Below are 14,534 nucleotides of genomic sequence, written 5' to 3' on the forward strand. Positions count from 1 at the left end.
TGACAGCCAATCAGAATCCATCCTGCTGTAACGAGCTCGAGAATTTAAAGCGGCAGACTCATGTGCGCTTAGAACAAACAGACGATATCTTTCGCTGGTGTGGACGCTAATATCGTTATCTTTATAGTTATCTTTATAGTTATCGTTCTTGGTGTGAACGGGGCTTTACGGTTTTGCTAAAAATGACCCATAGACTTACATTGACGGAATGTTCAAATGAGCCAAGACTATTCAAACTCCAACTGTTAAAATTCAAACTTAAACTTCCAGAATCCCTTGAGACTCAATCAAGCTTCCCTTCTATGCACTATATTTCTAAGCCATTTGAACTAATTCAAACTTATATATCTAATATTTCTTATCTATCTATCTATCTAGCTATCTATCTGACTATCCCCAATGTACCCTAGCAACCACATAGCAACACCTTAGCAACCACTCTGGGTACCCCAGCAAATGCATAGCAACACCATAGCAACCATGCCCGGGTACCTTAGCGACCACATAGCAACACCGTAGCAACCATCCCATGTACCCTAGCACCAAAGCGACTGAGAAAAACTGCAATATCAATAAATATAACACTGTAGCAACTGCTCTGGGTACCCTAGCAACCGCATAGCAACACCCTAGCAACCACTCCAGGTACCTTAGCGACCACATAGCAACACCCTAGCAACCATCCCATGTACCCTAGCACCAAAGCGACTGAGAAAAACTGTAATATCAATAAATATAACTATTTATTGAATATTGGTGTTGCTGCTGGCTGTTAAGCTACCCAAAACTATGAATTACAGTGATTTTACAACAGAAAAAAAAAAAAACATTAAAACGTGATTGTGATATAGAAAAGAAATATGGGCACAAAGGTGAAAATACAATATTAGAAAGGCAAACACAGGAAACAGTCTTTATGCAGAACTTTGCTTTTGCATGCAGCACTGTATGAGGAATTGCACTGCACCTCCTGACGTGCCAGTCTGTCGGCCCACAGATTCTCATCTACATCACAACGAATATCTTCCCTTGCAATGCAACTTGGAATTCGAGTAAAGTGAACCGTCTCACAAGTTCATATTTGTGGATGAGGCTGGCTTCAACCTGACCAAAAGCAGAAGGCGTGGTTGAAATGTCATCGGCCACAGAGCTACTGTTGATTTACCAGGCCAACGGGGAGCAAATATCCACAGAATTTGCAATACAGTGATGAATGATTACTTAATAAAAATATGTAACCTCAGATCAGTTCAGATTTTCTTTTGTGGGCTATTCATAGGGCAATGTATTAATCAACACGGATTATTTGGATTTTTCACAAAGAAATATTTCAAAACAGCTCAAATCTTGAGCTGAAGGCAAGTGTAACTGAGATGGCCTAAAAGGCTACAGGAGACATGCAGACGTCTATCGCATGTGATGTCTAAAAATACCACAGCCCATCAACTCAATTCTTACTCTATAAGCTCGATCCTGAGCCCGTCAGAGCTCTGATGGAATGCAGATCCGAGAAGGTCCGCATCTCTTAATCAACGGGGTTTGCTGTTTCATCTGGCGTTAATATTGCACGTAAAGCTGTAATTAGGCGACATTCAAAACAGGCATCCTGTTATTTTCTCTCAGCCAGTTGGGTAATAAAGCACATATAGGCCATGCAACCTGAATGAACAAGCAATGGGAGGCCGTGGATAACAGAATATGAGAATTTTTTTTTTAACTCAATTATGTATAATTAAGGAATTAAATCAATATGTAAACATTAAAATATTAAGTTGTTCACGTCTCTCAACAACAGACTCCCAAGGCGTTGACACACCTTAACTATAAGGTGTGCTCATTCTGGCGTCAGGATAACCTTTTGTTCACTGGTGAATTAGTATGTGTCTCCCTCCAATGGTTTTTTGATGACTCGACAAAGCAATTAAACAATAATTTCGCAGTAAATGAAGCCTCTGTATGAAACTTTTTAACCTCCTGAGACCCTGTGACCCCATTATTACACTTCTTTTTTCATTACATGTTTCATTACAAAAACACATTAATATGCAAATTAGATTTAGTTTATAGCTACATTGTATATAATGAGAAAACCCGTTTATGGCCATTTTACACACATTTTGCAGAAAATGGGAGGCCGTGGATAACAGAATATGAGAATTTTTTTTTTAACTCAATCACAAGTCGCGTTCACATTCACGCTGAGACAAATACATCATCCGCGCGTAATTCACATGGATACGCATTCACATGGATTTTTTTTACGCGTGAAGTTGTTAATCGCTTGTTTGTCGTCAAAAGAGCATCGTTCACACACACAGGCGATGGATAACAAAATGTAAAGGATCCTCAAAGTCATTACGTCGCTGTGCGCCGAAAGATGCTACTGCGGTCCGTCACACGAAGGACGCGCGTCAAAGACACGAGCGTATCGATACATGAAAGCCGCATTTGTCTGAACGCTTAAAACAAGTATGCATGTACCGCTAGTGAAAAGCGATTTATTCTTACCTGGCGACTGTGTAGCAACGTCCCAAATCTTGTTAGTCATAAATTATAGGAAGCATTAGGAGATCAGATACACGACAAATGTCTTACATTTCTCTGCCGCACCAGTCCCGTTTCATTTTCTCGTGTTATTTGCATGGCGTAAATCGAGCGATGTCGCTGAAAAATGCTGTTATTGCTCTTGGTGCGGGCGGCGCGCGTGCTCCAGCTGTTCTACCGCGTCCTCTCTGACGCACGCAAGCGCGCGATATGCGGCTCACCCCCGCGTCCTGTGTCCCGTTACACGACGAGAACAAAAACCCCACCTGCTCTATACCGTTAAACTGTTCTCCGTCTACGCCATGTCGATCATACAACATATTTCGTCACTAAAGGGGGCATGTTACATTAATAAAACACAATTTTGAGCTCGACATTTCCTCTATGGCCACACACTGGGGATGGATGGAGGCACTGGAATGATGGAAATAGTAGGCTACTATATGTTAAAATAACTAATAGAAGTGCTTCAGCTATCAGACTTGTCGAGATATAGAAATAAAGGGACTATAATTCAGGTACGGGTAGATGTGCAAAAGGCATGTTAATTAAGCGAGGTTTTTTTACTGGGACACGCCAGTAAAAATAGCCTTGAAACGCCACTCTGTATGGTTAAGAATATTTTCGGATATAGCCTACGGTTAAATCATCTATAGGCTATTATTTATTTGTTTATTTATTTCTTTAAATTGAGGATTAGATGACATGCGTGCATCTGATGATGTAATCATACGATTTACTTCCTATTAAGACAGTTGGCCCAGTTTTATTTAAGAGAGAGAGAGAGAAAGAAAGAAAGAAAGAAAGAAAGAAAGAAAGAAAGAAAGAAAGAAAGAAAGAAAGAAAGAAAGAAAGAAAGAAAGAAAGAAAGAAAGAAAGAAAGAAAGAAAGAAAGAAAGAAAGAAAGAAAAAGAAAAGAAAATATGTATAATTAAGGAATTAAATCAATATGTAAACATTAAAATATTAAGTTGTTCACGTCTCTCAACAACAGACTCCCAAGGCGTTGACACACCTTAACTATAAGGTGTGCTCATTCTGGCGTCAGGATAACCTTTTGTTCACTGGTGAGCACCAAAGCGTCTGAGAAAAACTGTAATATCCCAAGGCCTGTTTTGTCTGGCTGGCCATGAGTGTGCTGTAAGCACTGAGGCTCCACTGTAGATGGTATCGCATTTGTTTTCTGCTGGTTTGTACCAGTTTGCATCATGTCAGTAGATACATCAGGCCTCTAAACACCTAAGATGTATTTAGAGATCATCCCTGAGCTACTTGGGAACATTTCAGTTGTGCATCGCTTTTGGAACTCTGGGAATTCTCCGGTTACTGTGGAAACAGCCCTGGAGGGCATGTATAGGATGATGGAGAGAATGAGCAAAAACAAGAGTGAGGGAATGTCATCAGAGATACTGATGAAATCAAGAAGACTGAGCCAACAAATATATATATATATATATATATATATATAGATTGTTTTTGCCTATGCATGTTCATTCATGACTTTTTTTTCTTTTTTTTTATTGAGTCCCGATGTCCTCTACCGAGGACATACAGTGGGTACGGAAAGTATTCAGACCCCCTTAAATTTTTCACTCTTTGTTATATTGCAGCCAACAATTCTGTGTTTTTCTGTCAATATGGGGTGCTGTGTGTACATTAATGAGGGAAAAAAATTAACTTAAATGATTTTAGCAAATGGCTGCAATATAACAAAGAGTGAAAAATTTAAGCGGATCTGAATACTTTCCGTACCCACTGTAGCATAACTTATGAATGAAAAATCATTTTTGTATTTTACTTATTTTTTTTTTTATTTTATGCTCTAAACAATGTAAAGACATGAAAAAAACTATTTGTTTTACTACAGATCTTTTCTCGGGTCTTAAGAGGTTAAAACAGCTAATTTACATCACAAATTAAATGCTCACTGCCCCCCTTAACACTCAATTCGAAATCCCTGTCATCAAAACTGTATTTGATTTAAATTGTATTAATTATTTAATGACACTGTTTAAATCACCCCTTTTTTTTTGCAAAGAGACTGCTGACATCAGATTTTATATGAGGTTTGTTTATTTTTATATCAGATTTCTTGTGACTTCCCAAATGACATCAGTAGTCTAATTAATCAAATGTGTTATTGTATCTTCTCGAGAAATCCTCACACAATGTGAATTAGATTACAGCTTATCCCACAATGACCAAGATGTGTGAATACAAAATTCTGGTCAAAATGAAACCTCTTTTAAAGTATTATAGCCATGTCAGCTGTGGGATAGTGACAGCATTTTTATTTCAAAGCGAGTGCTAACAAGATGACTTCGCCTCATTAAGTATTAGAGAAATAAATGTTCCACATTAAATATTATGAATATGTTGTTTCAAGCAGCCTGCGGCAAGTTTCCCCTATAGTCCTCCAAACTAGTGATGTCAGCCTTTTTTTGAGCCCAATGCACACCTTTGTTCAAGAGAATAGTATGTCAGTAGTTTGATATTCGTTCATTTGATAGACACTTTTATCTAAAATGACTTTAATCTAAATTCAATTCAATTTCATCAGCATGTTTTTATTTTATTTTATTGTTTGTTTGTTTCTCTTGAATTTGAACCCATGACAAAGCTAGCACCATCCTCCACAGACTAACATCTGCGTTGTTCCATAATAGTTTTGTGTTTCCAGTATTGGGGTATGTTGTCACAAAAGACCAGTGTGTGTTATATGAACTATAGTTCTTTTTCCCCCAGACAGTAATGATGAGATTGTGTCTGTAGCCAAGACTTGAAATTTAAAGGCAGAAAATGAAATAACAAAGACAACCTAAACTCTAAATATACACTCTTAAAAATAAAGGTTACAAAAGGGGGTTTTCACAGCGATCCCTAGAAGAACCTTTATTTTTAGGAGTGTATTGGAGAGACTGAGGTGACTTTTTAAAACACACATTGACCAATACTGTGACATGTTGTCACAATATATACAGGATTGTCATAAGCAATAAAAAGAACATTTACAAAAGCAATAATTGATTTATATACACTCTCAGAAAAAAGGTACAAAAGCTGTGGTTATATACCATTTTGGTAGATACATACACTTTAGGTACTTATATGAACCCTTTAAATAAGTTACAAAGTTCTACTTTTTGAAAGGGTACTAGTGACAAATTGTGTACCTTAAAGGGTGTAACTATTTACAAAACAGCAAAATAGAAGGTAACACGCAAAACGTCTCCGGTTACTTATGTAACCATGGTTCCCTGAGTAGGGAACGAGACACTGCATCCTCTAGGGGTCGCTATGGGGAACGCCTCGTCGTGACCCGTGTCTGAAGCATACATTGAAAAAACACCAACTCGTTGGCCGGCGACAGCCATGATGTCACTACCGGTGCGACTATAGTATAAATAGCCATGAAAGGGAACCTTTGTTTTGGCCTACAAATACCCCTATTTTTATTTTATTATTTATTTTTATTAAACAATTAAAATGAATCAATTTGATAAATTCACAACATTTATAATGACACAGTCTGACCTTTTATTCAAACTGCACCTTCATCATTACACATACAGCTGACTCTTGACTGAAAGTGGTTTTGTTCACTTTTACACAACAGCTATTGTAAAATAAATAAATAAATAACATGATGTTTTCTGAGTCAGCTATACTGTATAATATATACATTTTTAATTGTTCTAAAAATAAACTTTAGCCTACTATTAGGTTGTTTATTATTTAAAAAATACAAGACAATGTGATACATTTTCACAGTTAATCATACTGCAACCACATTTCTCGACAGAGCTACGTTTGCACGTTGAGGTAAATGCGTATTTTTCTTGCCAATATTTACGTTTGAGATAAAAATAAAAAGAGAGAGATGGAGAAAAGCGTATGTGTGTGGGAGGGAGAGAGTGAGAGGCGTGACATCAGAGCGCGCAGCATCACTGAATGCAGGGCATCATCCCCACAGAGAAAGACAGCAGCGCCTCCACGCCCAGAAAACACCACCAACGCTGCTGAACATGAGGTACGATTTAAACCAATTCCGTCTATTAGTGAATATGTCAAACCACGGGTGACAGGTGTATCACAGCATATGCATGTTTGAGGTATTTATGCGGTAAATCTGACGGCTGTATACGCTGTGTGTCCGTGAGACGTGCTGAGGTCCTGATGAGAATATTTATGAGGGCGCCAGAGAGGACCGTTCACCACAAGCGTTTTCCCACGAATCTTACGCGTTAACGAGTGCTAATAAGATTAAATTAAACTGCACGAGGGTAACAAATATGTTGTTTTAGGGGTCTAAAATGAAAGAATTTCTCTGTCTGATATCACAGTTCAAATATCACGGCCAAGGTCAACAATAAAACAGCAAGGATATCTGCTCTGTCCAAGTCATGGGCTTTAATATTTAGAAACCCGAGGTTGCGGGTCATTTTCTTATTCAGTTTATGATGAAAGCTTCCTAGCAGTCATTTGAAGCCATTCGATGCCCATAGAAACAAAAAGGAATCTTCTGCAAATGTGTTTCGGCCTCCATTACCGTGAATTATGAAAATGTGACGATTATTCGAGATGCTGATTACATGTTATTAGATTTGTCAGTACATTATTGTAAATAGTCTTTAGTTTTGTTAGAAACTGGGTTCATCCTAAACCAGATTCTGAAATTAGACTGTCTAAGTAACCATCAGAGTTAAGGAAAACTATTAGAAAAATCATTATTTTGTTAGATAGATAGATGATAGATAGATAGATAGATAGATAGAGATTTTTTCAGCACTGAACTGTTGCTTAAAATACCCACTTTACCAGATACACAATAAACATACACATAGATACACAATAAACATACACATAGTGAATGAGTTAAATGGTAAATCCGGAATTCTTTCATTTTTTTTTACATCTGCCATTTTGTAATTGGCTGTGTAATAAACAGAATAGTGTACTGACAGCTTAATTTTATAGTGACCAGCTGACTGTACATTATCCTGCTGTAATACATGCATTGGCATGACATGTTGATTTGAGTTAAATTTTTTACAATTTATTTAATTAATTTACATGAGCACAGCTAATTAGGAAACAATTATGTAGTATATCATATTATATATGGACACTATCATTATTTAAATGCATACAGAACTACCACATTTTGCTATAAGTTTGATTGCATCATATAATAATTGCTGTTAATAGTGTTCATCGTCTGTTTTATTACGTCTTAAATTGATTTTTCCGTACATTTCTGCCATATGTACATTAACTGACAGTCACCACTGATAAGCTACCACTAAATATTGTAGAAACTTAATTTGCTGTAAAGTTGCTTTGCAATGATTTGTATCATGAAAAGCGCTGTACAAATAAACTTGACTTGACTTGACTTATTTCAATTAGAAAAGGTGCAGCACTCACTCTTTAAAAAATTCAACTTTGTTGGTTAAAATACATGTGATGGTTTCGGCCAGTATCAAGGCCTTCATCAGACATCATTATTTAAAAAATATTTCTTAACGGAATGCTGCACCTGGCCAAATATTCCAGATTGATCTGTAACAATATATGAAATTCTAAGAGAGACTGTATATCTGAGAGGGGGAAAATATGCACAGCAATACCTGATCCAATGAGACTCTAACCCTGAAGCTGAATGGGGCTGAATTAAGGCCACAACTTCTACCTGTGGTTAATAAGCATAAAGGCTGAGTTCAACCAGCATTAATTCTAGATGTTTCAGGGACCAGGGAGTCACTGTCCATGAAAACCCATGTCTGGACCACCCCTGCACAGCTTGGTGACTCAACTTGCATAACTGCTTGCATAATGTTATGTGAGCATTATAGAAAGTGACAGCCACTGGGTGATGTTATTGCTAGTAAAACCTTGCTGGCTATTCAGAGACAAGATAGTTGTGCTTTATGAACAATCTATAAGAGCTTACTTCCTGAGTGATGAAAATATTATAATGAATATGGCAGCTAATCTGTATAAAAAACAATATATAGGCCAGTTTTGTTTATGTATGTATTAGAGCTGCACGATTCTGGATAAATTGAGAATCATTAATTTTTTATTTTTTTTGTCTCAAATAGAGATCACGATTCTCAAATAGAGATCATGATGGATAATCCATGGCTAGCTGTGCATGAAACGATTTTAACGCATGACGTGGATGCAAAGAGCCAACCAGTGTGAAGCTGAATGCCTCCAAGGAGTGCATTAAAATGGTTTAATGCACAGCTTGCCGTGCATTATCCTGCTTATACCATGGTCATTTAAATGCATTGACGAGTTAAAGCTGTTAAAGATGTCTGCAGTGCAAAGTTTGACTGGAAGGGTAAAAATTATGGTTATTTTCATCAGTTTCGAAGCTATTTTATTATTAAAAGTTGTAAAGCATGGTTGACAAGACGTTTCTGTGCTCCTGAATGTTTGTGTGTGTGCGATCTCTGTGTTTGTGTGCGTCAGTGAAATCAGAATCAAATATATCCTTTTGTAAAGCATATTTTATTTATGTTATTTATGTTTACATAGAAGGTCTGGTGGCTGCTGATGTGTCATTTGTTTTCTCATATGCTGAGGAAGTAAAATCAGTATTTTACAAGGTGGTGATTTTGTATGAACTCATATAATGTGATTCATATATGATTTTCAGAAAAAAAGGAAGCTTGAAGAGCCATCCCTAAACCTAACTGTCAATGGGGGGTATGCAGGTTGTACGAAAATATATAACAGGTTTGAATTACCATAAGATTTTGTTGGCAAACATGATATGTATGATGTCCAAGCTGATTTTTATAAAGGTTTAGTCATGTTGTGGTAAGCATAGATTGATATGTCCCAGGAGATATATGTTTCTGTTGAAAGACATGTGAGAGCTGAAACTTGTCAGTGGCACTTTTGTGTTTCACTCCAGTGATAATGCAATATTGATCAGTACTTGCACATTTTCAGAGCTTCAGTTTCATTTTTCAGTCTTTAGGGATGTTGGAACTGATGATATGGAGTATATGATGAAGGTTACTGCAGTGTTGTTGTTTTTACATTTAGCAAAGGTTGGAAAAATGTATGGTTGCATATTTCTTGCAGCACCTCTCCTGTCCTGCAAAATTTTGCTGACCATTAGAATTCATTGTTATGAGTCATTAATATTACACTGAATAATTCAGTGACCTTATAAACACATTCTTGACTGATGGCTTTTTGGCATGGAGGCTTCATTACAGCACTCACACAGGATCAGCTTTGAGAAATGCCTTCATTCAAATTTTAAAGTAATCCACACAATTCAGTTGACTGGTTGAAAAAGTGTTATTGGTTTTGGAATAATTCAATACTTGTACTCTCAATGAAATGAATCACTATCCCACTCTTGGCTGATGGGTGAATTGCCTGAATTTCAGCCACCATTTTATACAAACAGTCCACAGTACAGCGCTACAGTCGGGTTAACCTAGTCTCTTAACAAACACATGACCTGCTGGCTCGGGTACGGGATTCTCAGGCATGGTCCCTTCCTTTGCAGGTGCTGTTTCCTTGGTAACCAGACAGTCTAGGGGTGAATGGTTGTTGTGAGATGGTCAGGGAGGGGGGAGGAGGGTAAGATTCATCCATCTTCTTTGTTCTCATTCCCGCTGCTTGTGGCCTACTTTAGTTCATTGTATCAGAAACCCTGTGCTCAAAGCATGTCTGGTGACAATATATTTTTTCTTTCTTAAATGAAATAAATTAAGGGGTTGAATAAATAACATTTAATTGCTATCTCTTGCATCTCATTAGTTTTTCTTTGGTCTTATATATAATATAATATAATATAATATAATAATATGGTGTATTATATTATATTATATTATATTATATTATATATAAGACCAAAGAAAAACTAATGAGATGCAAGAGATAGCAATAAAATATTACATATTTAAATTTATTTACGTCATTTAATCAACTAGATGGGCTATATATTGTAAAAGGGTGCATAAGCTTGCTTTATCCTGACTAATGTCTAGTTTCAGTTGCTCTGAGATTTTTCCTAATATCTTTAAGTTAAGATTGTGTAACCTGCAGGGTCAGAACATATTCAGGGGTCAAAGGCTGTATAAGCAATTTGAAATAGTGTTGACTCACACAAATAACAACAACAACAATAATAATAATAATTTGAAAATAATGTAATAGTGATTGGTTTATTTTGCATATATGAAGTTGATCAAAAATACAGTAAAAACAACAAAATTGTGAAATATTATTACAATTTAAAATGACTGATTTCTATTTTAATATACATTAAAATGTCATTTATTCCTGTGATCAAAGCTGAATTTTCAGCATCAATACTCCAGTCTTCAGTGTCACATGATCCTTCAGAAATCACTCTAATATGCTGATTTGAAGCTCAGTAATTATCAGTTATCATTGTTGAGAATTATTAATAACAGTTTTTTTTATTAATGTTGAAAACTGCATAATATTTCTTTGTGGAAAGGATATATATATTTTTTTTTTTTCTGATGAATAGACAGTTCAAAAGAACAACGTTTATTTGAAACATAATTGGTCTCTAGAATCAAACCTGGGTCACCTTGTACACTAAACAATAGCTGCACCATTATAGCTGACTATTTTATTGCCCTGGGCTTGTGTGTATCTGTCCTCTATGCGTCATGTAATGAGATATTGGATGTCTTTCCCATGTAGCCTAGGGGAGGAGTGCTATACAGCTGTAGATCTGAGAAACAGCGCATACATTGAGACAAACTGTACGTTTGGGTATCACTTTATGTCTCGTCACAATGTAAAATCAGATGCTGAGATTTTTAGAGCATTCCCTCCTGAAGAGAGCAGGGATTGGGTGTTACCATGGCAACCACCGAGAACTGCTGCCCCGCATTGGCAGCTCACTAACACTCTTCCAGTTATTTTCCTCAAGGGATAGATCTTAGAGTAGATTACCCAGCATCCACTGCAGCACATACGGCAGAGCACAAAAGATTAAAAAAAGAGTATTATTGCCATTTCCTCTCCTCCTGACTTCATTAATTTAACGGTTATTGAAACACCTCCAGGAGCCAATTAAAATGCAGAAACATTTAAAGTGTCTGCATGGTGCCCAATCGGTTGTGCATTCAGCCTATTAGATCTGGAACAAGACTAGCCAGATGAAAAAGACGAACCAGCTGTGCTTAAATCCCTGTGGACCGTCACGCATGCTTCATCATCAAACATCTCTCCGTTCTTCAGCTTTCTCTCCCCCTCTTTTTTTATATCTTATCAGAGGCACCAGCTTTCAATGTAGGGTGTCCTGTGCTGTCCAGATTAATTCATGCTGTCCAAACCCTGCTGAATTTACAGTCAGATACTCTGTTAGCTGTGCCCTCATGATCTATAAGCAATTGCATCAAAATCAGCCACTGCTCTGGCCATCGTGTTCCTGGAAGATTGTTATTTTCTCATTGATCTGTGAGTCTGAATTTTAATGGATTGATTTTGGGGTTATGTGTTATCTTTACATAATCCAGCCTGTCCTTAGATGGACCTCACCCGAGCGTATAAAGGCACGATGTCCTCCAGAGAGGTCTGAGTGAATGTCCTGGGGTCTGGCCGGCTCTGGTAATGTAGTTTAACACTGGCTGAGACTGGAATCTGTTCGGTCTGGAGAACGCAGCAGTCTGTTTGTGAGTAAATCTTTGTTTGACTAATGGAGGGCTATTAGAGCAGAATTACAGAGACTTAATTTAGACAATTAGAGGATTGTCGTGATTGCAGTGAATGCCTTGGGATTTTGTATCTGTGCTGGCATCTCCGTTAAGAATATCATCCAAACCAATTTTTTTATTAGAAATGATGAATCTGAAAGATTTTAGTGTTGCATTCTGTGCAAAGATGCATTTTGTTCTGTGCTGTGTTAAGAGATATTGGACTTTGTTGAGGTGTGTTACATTGTGTTAGGCGGGCTGGGTGTGTGTGGGGGTGGGTAGGTGGATGAGGGGAATAGGTGCTTGAATCATTGATCTAATTTACCGGAGCTTAAATGTGTAATATATATAAAACCCCTATATATATATGTGAAACCTCTTAAACCTTTGGAACGCAATTTCAACAAAAGTGGAACTCCCCGTAGGAGGTTTTGACTGGGCTAGTTTGGCCTGGTTGTGGGCTAGTTTTGACCTGGCAACCCTGATCTAAATCATTAAATAAATCTCTCTTTCATGTGCACATTTATGCATCGTTATGTTGAATGCAACTTGAACAGTAGGTGGGGTATTACCAATTGCTGTTAGTAATCAGTCAGACCTCCTTGTGCTATGGGGACTAAGCTCTAGCCAGTGCAAAATCATGACTGTGTTCTGAAAATAAGCTAAAAAACAATCTGTGACCTTATTGACTTTGACAACAAGCCCAAACATGCTTATAATAAGCAGCATATTAAGCTTATATAGGGTCGCGTTAAGATACGTTGGGTGTATTGTGCAGCATTAGGCTGTGTGTCCACCAAAGCGCCTTTAGCTGAAAATGCCAGATGCTCTTTTGAAAACGCCCAGCTGTGGGCACTTGAGAGCTTGTTATTTAAGATGTGTTGTATTGTGTTAAATTAGGGTAACTATTTTTGAGTTTTCAAAAAAGAGGGGACAGTGGGGGATGTTGTTGGGTTTGAGAGGGGTTAAAGCGCAATGACCATATTCCAAATATCAAAACTCAAAATATGTCATTTCCATATCTAAATACATATTTTACAGTCACCGTTATGCAGATTGATCATAAACACAGCTAAAAGGCTTCCTACCAGTGGCCGTCCTTCACAAAACTTAACATCTACCAGAGTTTTATCATAGGTAGAATGCAAAATGTTTCAATACAAGCATTTTAGTCAAATGTCATGTATACAATATTTCAAACATTTGAAAACAGTGGAGAAAATCAACCCGCCGCAACAGTTTAAAATCAGCCCAATTTCATGCAAAAAATGTGGATTTGGCAATCCTGCATCCAATACGAGCTGCATCCAAAGTGATTTAATACTCGGCATATTCATAGCGGCTCCCTGATGCTCACAAATTATTTTAAATATTAGAATGTTTGCAGGAGCAGACTGTAATGGTCAGAAATTCAGCGGGAGCGGGATTAACAGTCCCGTGCAGGGCTTTGATACAAAAACGCACACAATGAATGGCAACTGTAGAAAGCGAAAGCCGAATCCAGGACATTTTGGGCGATTTAGAAATCCTGTCCAGACCCTTTAGGTATGCTAAACTAAGACTGTTTTAAGATTGTCATAAGCGTTTGTTTGTTTGTTTTTTCAGCAGTTGGAACAGTTTTAGTTTAGTTTTGTTTAGACAAAAATGGCTTATATAGTATGAAATATATAATGTGAAAAATGGACCTCATACCTGAAGAAGAAAAAACAACTTAGTTTTCAGTGGTGTAATGTAAGTAAGTAATAATACTTCGTTACAGTACTTAAGTATTTTTTGGGAGTATCTGTATTTTACTTGAGTTTTTATATTTCAGCCAACTTTTACTTTTACTCCACTTCATTTTCTAATTAAAAGGTATACTTTTACTCCGATACATTTCCCCAAAGCATATTCGTTACTTACTACAAAATAGTCAGAAGTCAGAAGAACACAGACTGACTTTTTTTTTTTTTTTCATGTTTTAAATTATTTCAAATATCAGTTATTCAACGTTTTATGTTAAAAACAAAACATTATTTATATTATATATATATGCAGTTACAGATATTATATATATGTAACTGCAGGTTAAATGCATCCATGTCCCCTCTGAGATACATAAACTGTGTAAATACATCTAAATGCTATTTCAGATGCAGATTCCAGAAATGTTTTCTTATGTTGAAATGACAGACACTAAGTACCGGATGAAGTGCTTCTTATTTTTACCCAAAAATACCAAATGGATGAAAGAGTTAAAACTGAACACAATCTTGCTACTCAAGCTGTGTATGAACATTTTTT

General features: G+C 36.9%; 2 protein-coding genes across 3 annotated transcripts in view; one reads left to right on the forward strand and one right to left on the reverse strand.

Moving 5' to 3' along the window:
* Window positions 1–2,784, reverse strand: part of LOC107745338 (GTP-binding protein Di-Ras1-like) — an 8,011-nt gene extending 5,227 nt beyond the window's left edge. Inside the window, exon 1 of the mRNA XM_016559206.1 lies at window positions 2,509–2,784. The gene's annotated coding sequence lies outside the window, so the exon portion shown is untranslated. The remainder of the gene's footprint in view (window positions 1–2,508) is intronic.
* Window positions 2,785–6,504: 3,720 nt separating this feature from the next.
* LOC107745340 (adenomatous polyposis coli protein 2-like) overlaps window positions 6,505–14,534 on the forward strand; it is a 40,310-nt gene continuing 32,280 nt past the window's right edge. Inside the window, exon 1 of one of the 2 annotated variants that reach the window (XM_016559207.1) lies at window positions 6,505–6,574. The gene's annotated coding sequence lies outside the window, so the exon portion shown is untranslated. Of the gene's footprint in view, window positions 6,575–12,146; window positions 12,231–14,534 lie in introns of those variants that run through there. The other variant, XM_016559208.1, reaches the window with a different exon arrangement.

The sequence above is a fragment of the Sinocyclocheilus rhinocerous genome, unplaced genomic scaffold (assembly GCF_001515625.1).
Source record: "Sinocyclocheilus rhinocerous isolate Xijiao unplaced genomic scaffold, SAMN03320098_v1.1 scaffold1730, whole genome shotgun sequence".
Classification (NCBI taxonomy): Eukaryota; Metazoa; Chordata; class Actinopteri; order Cypriniformes; family Cyprinidae; genus Sinocyclocheilus; species Sinocyclocheilus rhinocerous.